Raw genomic sequence first — 17,362 nt, 5'->3', positions numbered from 1 at the left:
AGTCTTTTTTTCAACTTTAGAAAGACTCTAAAAAGAAACAAGATATTTGGTAATGAGTGTTTTAAATGTTTTAAATCCACCAGCAGTACTGTGTTCTTTGAAGAAATGCTGTAATTTCCAATGAAATAAAGAACAGCATAGAGATAACATTCCTATTATGTAATATTCTTTTTTTTTTAAGATTTGTTTATTTGAGAGGGAGAGAGAGAGCACGAGTGGGAGGGGCAGAGGGAGAGGAAATATCCAGCAGACTCTGCGCTAAGGACAGAGCCCCCCTCGGGGCTGGATCTTACAACCCTGAGATCACGACCTGAGCTGAAACCAAGAGTCAGATGCTTAACCAACTACACCATCCAGGCGCCCCACTGTTATGCAATATTCTTTATGCTACAGCCAATGCAACTGGATGAGAACATTAAACAAAAATTAAACATATTAGAAAGGAAGAGCATAGCTATTATATTTTGCAAGTTATTTTTTTAACATGGAAAATCCAAGAGAATCAGTTAAAAAATAAAAACTAATAAAACCTTGGGGTGCCTGGTGATGCAGTTGGTTGAGCAACCGACTCTTGGTTTCCTCAGGTCATGATCTCAGGGTCCAGCCCCATGTGGAGCTCCACACTCAGCAGGGAGTCTGCTTAGGACTCTCTCTTCAGCGCCCTCTGCCCCTCCCCCCTTGCTCACTCTCTCTTTTTCTCTCTCAAATAAATAAATAAGTCTTTTAAAAAAACTAATAAAACCAGAAAGAGAATTGAATAAGTTACTCTCAGCCAAAATAAACATATGAGAATAAATACATTTTATGCAATATCCTATTTTTAAAATACCAGGAAAATATCAGATTAAAAAAATATCTTAAGAACACAAGATACCTAGAAATAAATAAGACATATTCAGGACTTACCTAAATAAAACAGTAAAATTTTACTGGGGTACAAAATAAAGACAAATAAATTAAGAGATATGCCATAAATACCCCGGATGGGAAGACATGATATGTCAATTTTCTTCAAAACTAGCCCGTAAAATAAATAATTTTTTAAAATTAAAAATAAATAGATAAATAAATACCATCTCATTGCTTTGGGACTTGATAAAAGTGTTCTAAAATTAGTCTGAAGAATAATCGGTGAAAATTGCAAGAAAAACATTCTTAAAAAGAACAGTAATGCTCTAGGAGAGATATCAAATTCCTGGATATTAAAATACATCATAAAGCTTTGGTGAATAAAATAATATGACACTTATTCAGGTACAAGGATATCATACCAGGATGCATAAAAGAATAGGAACAGTCCCAATGCCTGTGGAAATAAGCCCACTTAATAAATTATGTGACAGTAGTACATTGAAATAGTGTATGAACATTGAAAACTTAAATAAAAGCTCATTTACATCTAGATATTCCTCATTAAATTGCAGGACACCAAAACAGAGAGAAAATCTTAGAAGCAGGTAGGCAGAAGTCTGTATTATGAACCAAAAGACGACCCTTTAACTGGTAGGAAACTTCTCAAAAACAACAGTATCGGTCAGGAGAAGATGGCATAATATACCAAAAATAGTGAGCAAAAATAAATAGCCAAGAATTTTCCCCTGGCTAAATTACTATTCAACAGTGAGAGCAAAGGATAAAATAAATGGTCTTCCTCACAAATTCTGCAAGAACTTGCCGCTGAAAGTCCCTTGCTGAAAGAACTATCAGAAGAAGGGGTCCTAGCCCCCCAGGCAAGGGGGAGGAGGCAGATGTGGTGAACAAACTGGGAAAATCTAAAGTGAGACCCGGGTGCAGAAATAAGAATCACTAATTTTGTGTAATCTTGAGATTACAAGAATATCAAGAATTACAAGAATATATAATCAAAGAGGGGTAATGAGAGCTCAAACATTACATATACTTCGATTGTAAGTTAAGCAACCTTGTGAAAAATATTTTATGGAGTCTTTAAATAGAGAAAAGAGGACACCTGGGTGGCTCAGTCGGTTAAGCATCTGCCTTCACCTCAGGTCATGATCCTGGGGACCTGGGATGGAGCCCCGCATTGGGTTCCCTGCTCAGCAAGACGTCTACCTCTTCCTCTCCTTCTCCCTCTGCCACTTCCCCTGCTCACTCTCTCTGTCTCTCTCAAATAAGTAAATAAAATCTTAAAAAAAAGAGAGAGAGAGAGAGAAGAAATACACAACATGCAAACCAACGAAGGGATAAAAGAAGGACTGTAAAGAAAAGAAATCAAACAATTCAAAACCAAAAAAAATGGAAAGGAGGGAGAATCAGAAGGAATAAACAAGGTGAAGAAAATACCCAAACGTGCATACGTCCTGCTCCTGTTTAGGGAGTAGAAGGATGTGGATGGAGCATTTCTCTTGGTTTACAACAAGAAAGCATCAGACACAATTTTTAAGTCCTATTGTTCTCAGGAGCTAGTAAAGAGCAGTGCGAAGCCTTGAATCACCCAATTACAGAGAGAAAAGAGGCTTCAAAAGTGGAGAGAGTCTCAGCGTCAGTTTGGGTGCAGAGGGACGGGAGTGGGCTTCCGCCATAAAAACAGATAATACGCACAGATAAGAAGAAATGAGCCAAACCTGAAATGCAAGCATCAGCTGGCAGGCTGGATCCCAACGCAGAGCAAATGACTCATTGCAACAACCCTCGCCCCTGTCCCACACCCTCAAATTGAGCCAAGAGAGCATCGATAAAGGAGGAACATGAGAACACAGTTCAACAGTCTCGCTGGAGTTGAATTCAAAAACGAAAAGTGTGAAATGACGGCCCAACCTCCCCCTAGATCGAAACTCACAAAATCATAAAGGGAGTGATTGATATGATGAGAAGGACGCTTTGCCTCTGGGCTTTCTCTCTCCCGGATTCCAATCCAATCATGAGAACAACATGAAACAAATCCCAGAGGAGGGGTTTTCCACCAAATGCCTGACCAGTACTCCCCAAAACTGTCAGGGTCCTAACAACAGGGAACGTCTGAGAAACTGCCATGGACCAGGGGAGACACGGGAGACGCGGTGACTCGGTGTCATGCGGGATCTCAGATGGGATCCTGGATCTGAGAAAGGACGTGAGTGGAAAAACTGGTGTCATCTGAATAAAGTCGACTTCGGGTCATAGTGATGTACCAGTGCTGGTTTCTCAGCTGGGGCAAATGCATTACCAGTAACATAAAATGTTCCTAAGCAGGAAAGCTGTGTGAGGGATGTGCTGGAGATCTTCCTACGAGCCTTCCAACTTTTCTGTAAATCTAAAACTACTCTAAAATAAAAAGGCTATTTTTTAAAAAGAAAAAAAAAACCCAACCATTTATAAAGTACAAAACATTTATGAAAAAAAAAATTAACAGAAGAGAAGCAAAACTGGCCCATGGAAAACTAAAACATAGCTCACAAAAAAATCTTAAAACACCGAACTAAATGGAGAGATATGCCATGTCCATGGATTAGAAGTCTTCATATTGTGAAGATGTCATTTCTCCCCCAAATAGATCAACTAATTCAATGTAATACCAATCTAAACTCAGCATGCTTTTTTTTTTTTTGTAGAAATTGATAGGCTGATTCTAAAATTTAAAAGAAGAGCCAAAACTACTCTGGTAAAAAGGAACAAAGTTGGAAGATGTACACGGCCTGATTTCAAGACCTTCTAGCAAGTGAGAACAAACAAGACAGTGTGATGAGGGTATGTCTACACAGACACGGAAATAAACAGAAATAGACATGCATATATATGGCACATCTATTTACCCAACCAGAGTCAGTGAATCACCACGTAAAGGATGGTCTTTTTGACAAATGGTACTGAAATAACTGGATATCTGTATCTTTTTTTAAAAAAATGAACATCTACCCCTATGTCATACCACAAACAAAAATTAATTCACAATTCTCATAGATCTAAATGTAAGAGCTAAAACTATAAAACTTAGTTTAGGAAATAATTTTTTACAAGTGTAGGGTAGGTAAAGATTTCTTCATTAGATAAAAAGAAATGAATCATGAGAAAAACTGATAAAATGGAGTTTATAAAAATCAGAAACATCTGCTCTTTAAAAGTTATCAGTGAGACAAGTAAAAAATAGACCACATACTGGGGGAAAATATTCACAATGTACACATCTATCAAAGTATTTATATCCAAAACAAAGAGAACACAATAACATTCAATAATAATAAGATTACTGATCCAATAAAAATGGGTAAAAAATTTAAACACAATTTATAAAAGTATAAAAACATATAATTTATACATATAGGCAATTAGGACATAAATCAATATCCCAAGTCATCAACATTGTGTGTCAACTACATTCGAATAATTTTTTTTTAAAAGATTTTATTTATTTATTTGACAGAGAGAGAGAGACACAGCGAGAGAGGGGACACAAGCAGGGGGAGTGGGAGAGGGAGAAGCAGGCTTCCCGCGGAGCAAGGAGCCTGATGCGGGACTCGATCCCAAGACCCTGGGATCATGACCTGAGCCGAAGGCAGACGCTTAATGACTGAGCCCCTCAGGCGTCCCTCGAATAATTTTTTTTAAATCCATAGTCACTAAAGAAAGTCAAATTAAAACCACAATGAGATACCACTACCTACTCCAGAATGGCTAAAATTTTTTAAATTGAAAATATCCACACTTGGCAAGAAGGTCAAGCAACTAGACTTACAGACGGCAGTGTAAAATGACCAGACAACTTCGGAAAACAGTTTGGTGGTAGCTTATAAAGGTAAGTATCCACTTATCATATGACCCAGAAATTCTACTACTGCTAGATAGTGACCGGAGAGAAATGAAGACACGTCCACAAAAAGTTTTTTAAACAAATTCACAAAGAGGCTTCATTCAAAGGAGTCAAAATGTAGAAACAACTCTACCGTGCATCAGCAGGAGAAAGAGTGAACGGTTATATATCCATCCGATGAAATGCTACTCATCAAGAAAAAGGCTCTAACTTCCATGCATGCAACAATGTGCCTATATTTCAAAAATACTATTTTTTGCAAAAGAAGCAAGCACGAAAGAGTACATACAATAGGATTGCATGTATGTGAACTTACATATGGAATAGAAATCAGAACAGTGGTTACCTCTGGAAGGAAAAGGACTGTGTACACAGGAGGATGAGGAAACTTCCTGGGGTTCTGGAACTATTCTAGATTTTGATTTGGAGTGTAGATTACATGGAGTGTAGATTACATGTAGATTAAAACTCATCTGTCTCCAGATGTGGTAAGCAGTCATCTCGGGCTTGTGAGCATTTTGTAAGCCCCTGCAGAGTGCAACTAGTAACCTATGCACTGGGGTGAGGTAGGAACTCCTGTAGTCTGCCCTTAGGTACCATCTCATCCTGCTGGGAGGCTGGACTACCCACTTAGTCAAGAAGCAGAGCACTCAAGGCATGGGGAGCACCAAATGGGGAGAGGCAAGCACAGAGAGAGCTACAACAGGGTGCACGAGCTTTCCCCCATGTGCCCATATGCAGCCTTATTTTCCGAGACTGCCACCTGCACCAGGGGCCTCTCCCAAGCCGCTTTCCAGCCATCCCTACACACCCGAACGTCCTCACAGATGACCCACAGGCTCACAGCTAACTGACCCCGCCAACTGCAGCTTTCAAGTGCAAGGAACACAGAAGCCTTCCACAGGTGTTAATTCAGCCACTTGCTCTGTGAGGACATCCCCAAGGCCCATCAGGACAGGAAGCTAGCAGGGAAGTGCTGGATTTGGGGCCTTCTAGTTTGGAAGCCCGACAGATAGTCTTCTGAGGGGCTCTGCCGAAAGATTCCATGTGACTGATCTCCACTGGCAGCCAGACACTGCGGTGGGAGGTGGCATGGGCACCAACGGCTTGAGATACAGTTTCTCGTTCACGGCCTCAGTTCCCTAAATCCTGTAAGCTGCCGAATGGTGCTTGTTAGATTGATCTCTTTCTGCCCCTTGTCCTATTCCTTCCTGGTAGAAAGATGGGGAGAGTTTGTGTGGGCAAAGCTGGGTTTTAGGATACCATACATGCACAATGGGTTACAGACAGAAAAATTAACTGCTGGTCCCGAAGTGCAATCTGTCTGGTTCAGAAACTGCAAACAAAGACTTCAAACAATGCTCAGTAAACCCCAGCTGAAGGTCCAGTTCAACAACTGTAAACCTGGAACCTAAACAGAGTCTTAGTACATTTGGGCTGCTGTAACAAAAGACCATAGACAGGGTGGTCTATAAACAACAGAAATTTATTTCACAGCTCTGGGGTCGGACATCTGAGATCAGGGTGCTGGCCCCGTTGGGTGAGGGTCCTCTTCTGGATCACAGACTTCCCACTGTATCCTCACATGGAGGAAGGGCTGGAGGGATCTCTCTGAGGCCTCCTGCATAAGGGCACTAATCCCATTCATGGGGGCTCATGACCTAAGCACCTCCCCAAGGGCCCGTCTCCTAATACCATCACCTTAGGAATTGGGATTTTGACATAGGAATTTGAGGGGGACACCAACATTCAGCCCATAGCAGATGGGATCTTCTGACATTTCCCTTCAAATCTCCGATCCTATGCATGCACACACTTGACTAGTATCCAGCCTGCATTCACTTATCCCACAACTATTTATTGAGGGCTAGACACTGTTCTAGGTGCTACGAATACAACACGGAACAAATCAATTGGAAATTCCTGCTCTCATGGAGGACATGTTCTAATGAAGAAAGAAATGAATACGACAACTTCAGATTGTGACAAACGCAGACATGGGAAGGTGGTGAAAGCATTCAGTGTGACTTGGTGGGAGGGACACCCCTTGGCTAGTGAAGCTGGGGAGTCAGAAGATGCTCTTGGTTCAAGCACGTAAAGGCACTTTGTGTTTTAAGTTGTCACCTATTTCCCTAACTGCGCAGCCCAGAAGCCCAGCTCCCAGAGCTTTATGTTCCTCCATCTTAGTTCTTGGTTTATAAAGAGCAGCCTTCTACTAGTGTTTAGGAACATGAAACCTCTATCTCTTTTCATTGTTCATTCACTTAACACCTTCCACAGGTCCCATGCGGAGTTGCCACGAGGGGATATGAGTCCTCCTGCTACTTCACCTGAGGGAAAGAGTAAATGAGATGCTAGAAGAAATCAACCCACTATACCCCACTAGTGAAACAACCTAGTAAGGCAGCAACCCTTCCCTCAAGGCTCTTTACCCCCTCTTGTCTAAAAGTTGTCATCATCAGAGAATCACTCCCCTTTTTTTTTAGAACAGCACTCTATTTATGCTATAAATGCATCTCCTTTGTGCAGTACACGATCTGCACAGCCGTATATAGTGACCCTATGGGGGAAAAAATCATATAGTCCTAGGGGAAAAGCACTGACGTGGGCCCTGGTTCCAGATCTGACTTAATTTTCTCTGCGATATTAGAGCTCTGGATTGACCGAAGCTAATCGTGCTGAAGTATTAGATTTTTGGCAGATAACTGTCATTGATTAAATGTGGATGAGGGTTAGCCCTACCCCACAAGCTTACTACACAGGACAGATTTCAGTTTACATCTGTCCCACTGGAAGACCTCTTATAAACAAGCATGAATTGGGTAAGGGTGCACAAAACAGGTCACATAGCCTGTGCTATAAGGTTGATGCAATCCCAGCCCTGTGACTTCTCAGGCACAATGACCAAAGCTTGCATGAAAGGCTGACTCCAGGCAGATGTTCCAATAGTTCAAAGTCAAGTTGGTGTTGCCTGCAGAGTCAGCCTCAGACAGACAGTGATTTGAGCTCCAGTGGGTGAGCAGTCTCATGGAAGGTCAGGCCTCACGGTCCAGCCCCACACGAACAGGCTCCAGGTGGGTTTTTACAGCCCATTTGATGTGACAATAAGAAGTTGTCCCCAGTGTTTTACACCCAATCCACAGATATTGACTACACTAATTTCACCGGTGAGAACCCATTTCTAACACCCATCATGCTAATGGACAAGCAACTCATTTCACCAAGGAAAACCCATCTCTTGCATTCCTTATGCAAATCCCCAGAGCCCATGATATGGATAGAGGAGCTAAAGATAGCCAAATTGGCTTTCTGATCAGAATGTTGGTTCACAAATCCTGGAGTAGGACTTCCATCTAGGCAATTGGCTGCCTGAGGGTGTGAGAGCTGGTAGCACATCCTTAAGATCCCACTGCCTAACATGCATTTAAAATATAGACATCCCCGGGCGCCCAGGTGGCTCAGTTGGTTAAGCGACTGCCTTCGGCTCAGGTCATGATCCTGGAGTCCCAGGATCGAGTCCGCATCGGGCTCCCTGCTCGGCGGGGAGTCTGCTTCTCCCTCTGCCCCTCCCCCCCTCATGTGCTCTCTCTCATTCTCTCTCTCTCAAATAAATAAATAAAAATCTTTAAAAAAAAAAAATATAGACATCCCCACCATGAGAACACCACCTAACATGCCTTGCCTGTTTCCTCATTCAGTCTACCTCATTAAACACATACTGTGAGAGAGAGACTAGAGATCATTCTGCCCTAAGGAGCTTGAAAGTCTAGATCTTAGAAGGCAAGTAAATACCATTTCCTATTGCCAACCCATCGGTAGGAGCTATTTAGAGTAGTGTCTCAAGAAGAAAACCTCATTGAGACAAGATATTTAGGGTTAAGTAATAATATTTGCCAGGCATGAAATGGAATATGGCCATACATATTTATGTGCTATTCCCACACTAGACGTTCCATGATGAAAAGGAGACAGTCTTACCAACCTCCCCAGATATTTACAATAATAAAGCACATTAATTAATTGTAGAACTATGTTGAAAAACGTCTTAAAACAGTCTGCCAACTTGAGGCATCATTACTACCAGAAGTAGCTACCAATTAAAGCAGGAAGATGGTACCACACGCCCATCTTCAGAGATTCAAGCACACGAGAGATGAAAAGAGAGAAATAAAAGTGTGGCGAGCTTTCCTTATGGCAATTTCCTGTGAAGAAAGGTCAGTACATACCAGATTATGCCAACATGGCTTCCATTTAGCTTCTCTGAGAAACCAAGAAAGGACCCAGTGGACGAGAGCCCGGCCATGCTCGGCACAAGACGCCCATTCTGCAGTGAAACCACACTGCGAGCTTGGGCACCAATGATCTGAATCAAACCTTAGTGGCTGGCACAAGTTCCCCACGGAACTGCAAACCCCCTTTAGAACAAGGGCAGTGTTTTACAGATGCATGGCCAATACCATCAGGCCTGCTAAAACACAGCACAGGCATTCTTGAAAATCACCACATGATGCAAAATTATGCAATAAAAAACCACAGGGCCTTTGGAGAAAAAGGTGTTGGAACACAACACTCAAAATCTTCATCAGTGACACATTTTTTTTTTAAAGAGAAGAACGTCATAAAAATGATAGCATATTTGCTACAGTGTGTTAAACAATTGAGAAATACATAGTACTATGATAAATACAGCAGTTTACCTGGAAAAAGACCTGGCATTTCCTTGTGGAAAGTGGGCGTGGGAAGGGTTGCAGCTTGTGAGTGGTTATGGCGCAATGGAGGAAGGAGGTTGTCTGAAGTTGGACCAACTGTGGAATCACATGTGGATTCACACGGTGTGGTTCACAACACACGTGGTGACCTGAGGTGGATGGTGAGAGTTTGAGGTGTGTGCATGTGTGTATTCCTACATGTCTTTGTTCAGCTTCAGGAGCTTACCAAGTGTCCGTCCTGGACAAAATTCAACATACCCAAACATAAAATTTCTATCATGCTCAAACTGTTGCTAATATATCAATCTTATTGGAACAAATATGAATTTATAAAACAAGCATCATCATAGAATTGACTGGATAAAAGTCTCACCTGGAGCACAAAGGGACTAATTAGTCATAGTTGTCACTTACTGAGAACTTAGTGAGCTCTTAGGCAAATTTTCCTAGTCCAGCATCACAACCAGCTCACAAAAAGGGTAATATTTACAAATAAGGAAACTGGAGCTCAGAAATTAAAATATTTGCCCCAAATTATTCATGCTACCAGTGGTAAAGACAAGATTTGAACCAAGTTGGCAGAAATACAATGCCCATGCTCTTCTCTGTGTCTATTACTGCCTCCCCAAGAGATGATTACATGTGAGGAATAATTTATCCATCATCGATTCATTCAATGATTCTGGATATCTCCTTTTTATACCTTAGCACACCTGCTACCACAAAATCATACTACAGCTATCTATCTCAAGTGATAGAAAGATCAAACTCGGAACTAGGAATTGGGATTGGGTTATTAGCTAAGCCCCTGTCCCCAGCCCGGAGGATGGCTGATTCAGCTCAGCATGTGGCTGATGCTAACATCTCCCAACTGCACCTAGACCCGCAAGAGCACCACAAAGCCATGGGAGACACTTAGGCCATGCAGGACCCGTCTCCAACAGCGGCACCATGTGGTAGCAAAAGGTAACTGCAGATGGGGCTGCTCAGGACAGAAACAAGCAATTCATTACTACAGGTGGCTGTTTCCAGGCTAATCTGTTTGATGCTCCCATCAACACAATCCTGTGAGTCAGGATATTTAGCTCAAAATCATACGATGGGTGATATTGAGGTGACTTCGGCAAGTCACATCAGAATTTGGAAATTGCTGCTCATCAAAAAGTTCACCAGCAAATGGCATCTTATAGAATAACTGCAAAAGCACAGGGTCAGGTGATAGGTATATGTGGAAGGCAGACCTGCCTTTGTATGTTGGCTACATCTCTTCAGAGCTGTGTCATCTTGGGCAAATGATGTGGCCTCTCCACACCTCATTGTCTTATCTGCAAAAGTGAAATAAGGGGGTGAACCCAACAAGGTGGTTGTGACAATGAGTATAAAACTCTTAAATCAAGTGCTTAATAGAAGGTAGCTTTTGCATCAGCCATATTCATCACTGCCATTATGAGGACATCTTCAGGGAAAAGGGCTGGATACAGCAAAAAGGGTTCCCAGTCCATCTTGCATGGGGATGTTGTCAGAACTTCCCATGCAAATAAGAAACCAGATAAAGCCTTTCCAAGGAGGAGAAAATATGGAGAATTTTCATTGGTATAAAAACACTAGTTTTAAAATGCAGTCTAATCCTTTTCATTGGTACTTGCTTTCTGAAAACCCTCACTCTACTTCCTCAACTTTGAGAAAACCAAGTGCCACCCAAACACAGAAAGCCAATTCCAAAATGACTCAAAGAACCACGGGAATCAGAAAAAATAAGTTAGCTGCAGTCTTGAAAAAACTTTAAAGCAGCAATTATGGCCTGTTCAGTCATATCCTGTCCCTTGTATTATAAAAAAAAAACACAAAGTACTCTTAGGGGACTAAGGAGCTCTGGTTTCCAATGAAGTAAATCCAGTATTACTCATTTTGACCAAGACAACTCTTCCCAAATGTACATTTTTTAAATATAAAAGGGTACACAGAATTCAACTCAGCATCTCCAAGGTATGTAACAGATTTCCCAATTTTCAGGTGTTGTAACTCAGGTACCAAATTCAAGAGAGCCAATGTGGTCATAAAAAAATATCCTCAGTGAAGAACATTGCACGACCGTCCTCAGGAATCCGGCACGACTCCACTACTCTCAACAGCAGCTTCTGCTCTGTATTTGAGGGGCTACCCTCCCCCCTACTTAGGTCAACTATTACCTGAGATATGACCAGTCAGATCTCATTCTCCTGGCCAGAGTGAATGGCTCACAGATCCGTGTAAAATCCAGTCAGTCAGTGGGACCCAATGAGACTTGGGTCAGCATTGTTTGGATAGAAACCAGAAGTCTTTTCCCCACTCCACTGGAAGCAGAAGGATGGGGATGGTGATTTTCCTAGCTACTTTGCCACTAGGAGAGACAATCCCTTCTGAGACTGGACCTCTGTCAGAGAGGGGGAGATGAAGGAGGAAAAAAATATGATCCTCGTGGCATCATTTGAATATGTAGATCTACCCATGCCCACAGCCATTCATTCTCACGGTGAATCTGCTTCTTACTTACACCCAAGCCTGGACCAGGCCCACCTCCCTCTCGTAGAGTTTCCTATAAGGATTGCCTTCATTATTCCTCATCTGTCTTAAATCTAAACATCACTTAAGGCCAAGAATCCAGTCTCAGCAGTCTCTCCCCCCTCCACCACTCCAGCCTTATCCACTGCTCCCCCCTCTGAGCCACCAAGCACTGGCCACTGGCCCCATTTCCTACAACATGACACGCCAGCAGATAAGCTGGGTGCTCACCGTGTATCCTCCGTTATGCTGGAAGCATGTCGGGGGCCACAAAGCCCCTCCCAGAGCCTCGCTTGGTTCCTTATACATAGGAGTTCTTGGAAAATATTTAATTGACAAATGAAGCTGATAAAAATGAGTTTCTGGAACCCAGAGAGTGACATTTAGTAAAAGGAGTATTTTCTTATCACACAAATGGAAAAAAGATCAGAGCAATCTTTTTCTTTTATAGATCGCATATCCTTTGTCATTTTTATTAAGAACCCCCACCACGGCAATGCCAACTGTGATGAACAGGTGATATTTTTGTGCTTATGATAAGTCCCTGGCGTGATATTTTATTCCACCTTCACCACAAACTCATGCGCTTATCCCATGATGAACCCCCCTCTATAAATGAGAAAGCCAAGGCTCAGAGACACAAGGTGACTTGCGTGTGGCCACAGGGTTACCCAGCAGCAGAGCCAGGATCTGAACCCCAGCAGCCTGACTCCAAGGTGTTTGAGGTCTCTGCACTGCACTAACTTGACAATCACAGCCTCCCCGCTAACGTGCGCTGTGACCGTGCCCTACGAGCGGTGGCTGGTGTATCTCGCTAAATGCTCTGTGGGTAAATTGTTCATAATCCCTAAGAATGATACCACAATAATTTCTATCAGTTTGATGGAATTATCTTTTAAAACACTTCAAAATTATAGAGATTTAGGCTAATTTTAAGATAATTCCTATTAAAGGACTGCATCAGTAAGTGCAATGATGATTCTCCTGTAAATGGCCATGTGACTAATGTCCTAGCCATTATTTTCACGTGTGCTGCCCAGGACATGTATTAAATCCAGGGTCCAATGATGAAGATGAGAAGCCTCCTCTACAACACAATTGTCTTTTTAAATAAAACCACATAGTATATATATACAATGGAATATTATGCAGCCATCAAAAAACCCGAAATCTTGCCATTTGCAACGACATGGATGGAACTAGATGGTATTATGCTGAGCAAAATAAGTCAATCAGAGAAAGATAAGTATCATATGATCTCACTGATATGAAGAATTTGAGAAACAAGACAGAGGATCATAGGGGAAGGGAGGGAAAAATGAAACAGGATGAAAACAGAGAGGGAGACAAACCATAAGAGACTCTTAATCTCAGGAAACCAACTGAGGGTTGCTGGAGTGGAGGGGGGTGGGAGGGATGAGGTGGCTGGGTGATGGACATAGGGGAGGGTATGTGCTATGGTGACTGCTGTGAATTGTGTAAGCCTGATGAATCACAGACCTGTACCTCTGAAACAAATAATACATTATATGTTAAAAAAAAAAAAAAAGAGATAGTAGGAAGGGAAAAATGAAGGGGGGTAAATCGGAGGGGGACACGAACCATGAGAGACTATGGACTCTGAGAAACAAACTGAGGGTTTTAGACGGGAGGGGGGTGGGTGGATGCGTTAGCCCAGTGATGGGTATTAAAGAGGGCACGTATTGAATGGAGCACTGGGTGTTACATGCAAACAATGAATCATGGAACACTACATCAAAAACTAATGATATAATAATGTATGATGACTAACATAATAAAATTAAATTAAAAAAAGAAAAATAATAAATAAAACCACATAGATGTCTGATAAAACCAGGTTTAATGTTCTCTGTAAAGATGTGCCCTGAGATTGTACACAGGAACTGCAGAACCCCATAGGGGAGGAATGGGATAGAATCAGTATTGGTTTAGGGATGGCCATCGCTGGGACCAGATCTTTGAGCCAATGCACCCCTGCCAGTGTAGACCATCCAGCACACTTGCCTCACCATGGTTAGAGCCCCCGAGGTTAGCAGTTCTGAGTCTGCCGTTGAGATTTAGAACTCCAAGGATAGCCCGGGGCAGTTGCACATATAAACACTCAGCTTCAGAGACTGCAAGTACGATTGCTCAGCAGAACATGTTTTTTTGTTTTGTTTTGTTTTGTTTTCACCATTCCTTTAAAAAAAAAAAAAAGAAAAAAAGGCTACTTTATGGTTTCTGCCAGCTTACCAGTGGGTACATGTCCTGGGTGACGAAAGGTTGAGATGGTTATATGTATGACTGGTCTCGGCTCTCCACCTGAGAAGGTGTAAAGAAGAGGAGAGAAGAGGAGAGGGAGGGACTCATTGAAGTGAGTGTGATCCTAGCATTTAGATGTATATTTCACAAAGACTAGTTTCTAGAGGCAAGCCTAGTCTTCATCCAGGGCTCCACCAAAGAAACAGTCCTCTGTCCACCATTGAAGGTAATGATGACTATTGTTTCTTTTTGTCTTACATGCTCACTTTAGGACCTAACTCCTGTATCAGATATGACTCACTTGTGTAGAGAACATCCAATATTCAGCAAAGAGGGGGCAGCTCCCATGACAGTCCACTATCTTCAGGCTCTCAGTGTGTTCAGCACCTCACCCCTTGACCATCCACCCATCCTCTATGCTATCAGAGTAATCCATCTGGTGAGCAAAGTTCTTCAAAGAAGGGAATGGATCATCTTGCATTCCCCAGAACTTCAGTTCCCCAGAACCAGATAATCGCTTGGTCCATTGATTGAAGAAGGAGTGGAACTCTTGGGCAGAGGAGAAAGGAGAGTGACCTAAGTGACCATCAGAGCCATACTCAAGAGTCTGAGATTCAGTTCCTCCATAAAGTCTGCTGTAAGAATTCTGTCACTGGCTCACTGAAAATTTCCATGAATAACCCTACAGGGATGCTAAAGACTTCCCCACACATTGTTCTCTCTGACGTCATATTCAAAGGTTTATGGGTGTTCAGAAAAAATCATTTCACAGAAATATACAAGAACCATACAAAACTCACATATTTGAAAAAGACAAGCACATTTATAAAAATGTCAAGAGGGGGGGCGCCTGGGTGGCTCATGGGGCGCCTGGGTGGCTCAGTCGTTGAGCGTCTGCCTTCGGCACAGGTCATGGTCCCAGGGTCCTGGGATCGAGCCCCGCATCGGGCTCCTGGCTCAGCGGGAAGCCTGCTTCTCCCTCTCCCACTCCCCCTGCTTGTGTTCCCTCTCTCGCTGTGTCTCTCTCTGTCAAATAAATAAATAAAATCTTTAAAAAAAAAAAAATGTCAAGAGGGGATATCTCCAAGTTAAAGGATTATGGATGATTTTTATTTCCTTTTATGGTGTTTTCCTCCTCCCCCCACCCTTAAACGATGTTTCACATTTATAATGTTAAAAGATAAGTTCTTTACTTAAGGCATATAATGATAAAACAATGATAAAATTTATTAGACATTAATAGAGCAATACAATTAATACAATCCTTGGGGGAAAATAGCACCACTTAACTTTATATACATATGGCAGCTCATAGGATTGAAGGAAAAGCTGACCAACAAGGCCTCAGAAAATCCAGGGGTGGGAACTTCTTGGGGATCCAGGCAGCAGAAACGACTTAAGACTTCAGTCCCTTTCAGTCCTTGAGTCTCTTGGCTCCAGCATCAAATCCTAGGAGAGACAATTTATGGGTCTATCTTAGACCACGTGCTCACTTCCTTCTCTGTTGAGGAAAGGTCACCTAAACTGACAGTCCCAGCATGACTCCATATGGTAGGGGAGGAAGAACTCCCCAAAGGAAAACAAGGTGCTATTAGTAAAGGAAATGTCTATGGAAGGGAAGAAGTACAAACAACCAACATTCACCATGATGAAGACACTGAATATCTATTGGGTACATAGTAGGGACCATCCACCCAGCTAAACACACTCTTGGCATAGATTGCCCCACTTAATAATAATAGGTAGACTCCATGATTATTCTCAACTTATAGCTGAGGAAGCTGAGGTTGGAAAAGATTGCATAGCTTATATATGTAACACAGGTGAGCGGGAGGGTTAGGATTAGCCCCAGTCCAATGGACTCTAAATCCCACCCTCTCAGCCACTGTACTTGTAATGCAGCCAAACCTCCCCATCATTGCCCTGTTATCCGTGCTAGATGTTCCACTCCTTCTTCCATCTATGGGCTAAGTGATTATCTGGTTCTGGGGAACTTAAGTTGGAATGTCAAGGACACTGGGCATGGTCAAGTCAAGCACCATCACCCCACCATGCCTCATTAAATAGCTACCCTTGGGAGGCAGTGATAGTACCATTCAGTATGGGAAGGGCTAAACACAGCCTCATCCAGGGAAGTGTGTTGGAAAGGCACGAAGAAATCATCTCAGGAATCATACCAGATTTCATCTCTATTCTGTTATCAGAAAGAGAGTGAGGCCAAGGAATGTGAGTGCCAGAGTCCATGGAAACCCTAAACACGTCTCCCTGAGTGCTTCTCCTTCTGGGTCTGGCCTGGGTGTATTTCATGGAAAGACAATCTGTCTGTTTCTAATCCACTTACATTTAATTTATTAAAACATTTTGGGCCAGGGTTATTTGAGCCCCAAAAAGCATTATGGGTCTATTTTACAAGACTTTAAAAAATCTATTTCCTTTGAACAAAGAAGTTCTATTTGCCTCAAGTGGTTTGACAAAAACCTCAAAAAAAAAAGTAAAATTGCTTCTAAATTCAGAACTAAAGATACTTAAGCCCATTCTAAACTCCATAAACACTCTTGTCTCAGCACTTGAGCACACTCAAACTGTCTAACCACATGGGGGTCATCTGGACCCCTCAAATGTTGACCACCACACAAACGGGAGATAGCATGATCCAAGAGGGGTTTAAAGCTAAAAGGCAGAAGAACTGGCCACTCACTAGCTGTGTGGCCTCCACTCATCCATTCCCCATCTCTGGGCCTTGGTGTTCCCTTCTCTTAAACAAAAACAGTGTTAATGTTCTTAGTCCACACACAGGCTGTCCAAGGATCAAGAGGGAGAATATACATAAAGGCTTCACCACATATAAAGGATCATCTCCATTATTACCATTGCTACAAACTCTACAATGAGAAAGTAGAAATAATCAAATTAGTATGGCTAGTGACTTAACCAAAACAAAGATGATGAATTTTCCAAGTTCATAGTAAAGACTGGCCATGCCAAAAAGATTTGCTCAAAGATCTCCATTTACAGATGTCAGCAAAACTCAACACTCAGGGTGTAGCCCGTGTGCCCATCACTATGGCAATGGGTTGACCTGAGAGCATGCGTTTGTGTGTTC

At 42.2% G+C, this 17,362-nt stretch overlaps 1 long non-coding RNA gene across 1 annotated transcript in view; it reads right to left on the bottom strand.

Moving 5' to 3' along the window:
• Positions 1–2,637, bottom strand: part of LOC118547107 (uncharacterized) — a 37,673-nt gene extending 35,036 nt beyond the window's left edge. Inside the window, exon 1 of the long non-coding RNA XR_004922945.2 lies at positions 2,586–2,637. This is a non-coding gene — a long non-coding RNA (uncharacterized LOC118547107). The remainder of the gene's footprint in view (positions 1–2,585) is intronic.
• Between the last annotated feature and the right edge of the window lie 14,725 nt (positions 2,638–17,362).

The sequence above is a fragment of the Halichoerus grypus genome, chromosome 1 (assembly GCF_964656455.1).
Source record: "Halichoerus grypus chromosome 1, mHalGry1.hap1.1, whole genome shotgun sequence".
Lineage (NCBI taxonomy): Eukaryota > Metazoa > Chordata > Mammalia > Carnivora > Phocidae > Halichoerus > Halichoerus grypus.
The sequence above is the reverse complement of the archived record's forward strand: the minus strand, read 5'-3'. Positions and strand labels throughout refer to the sequence as shown.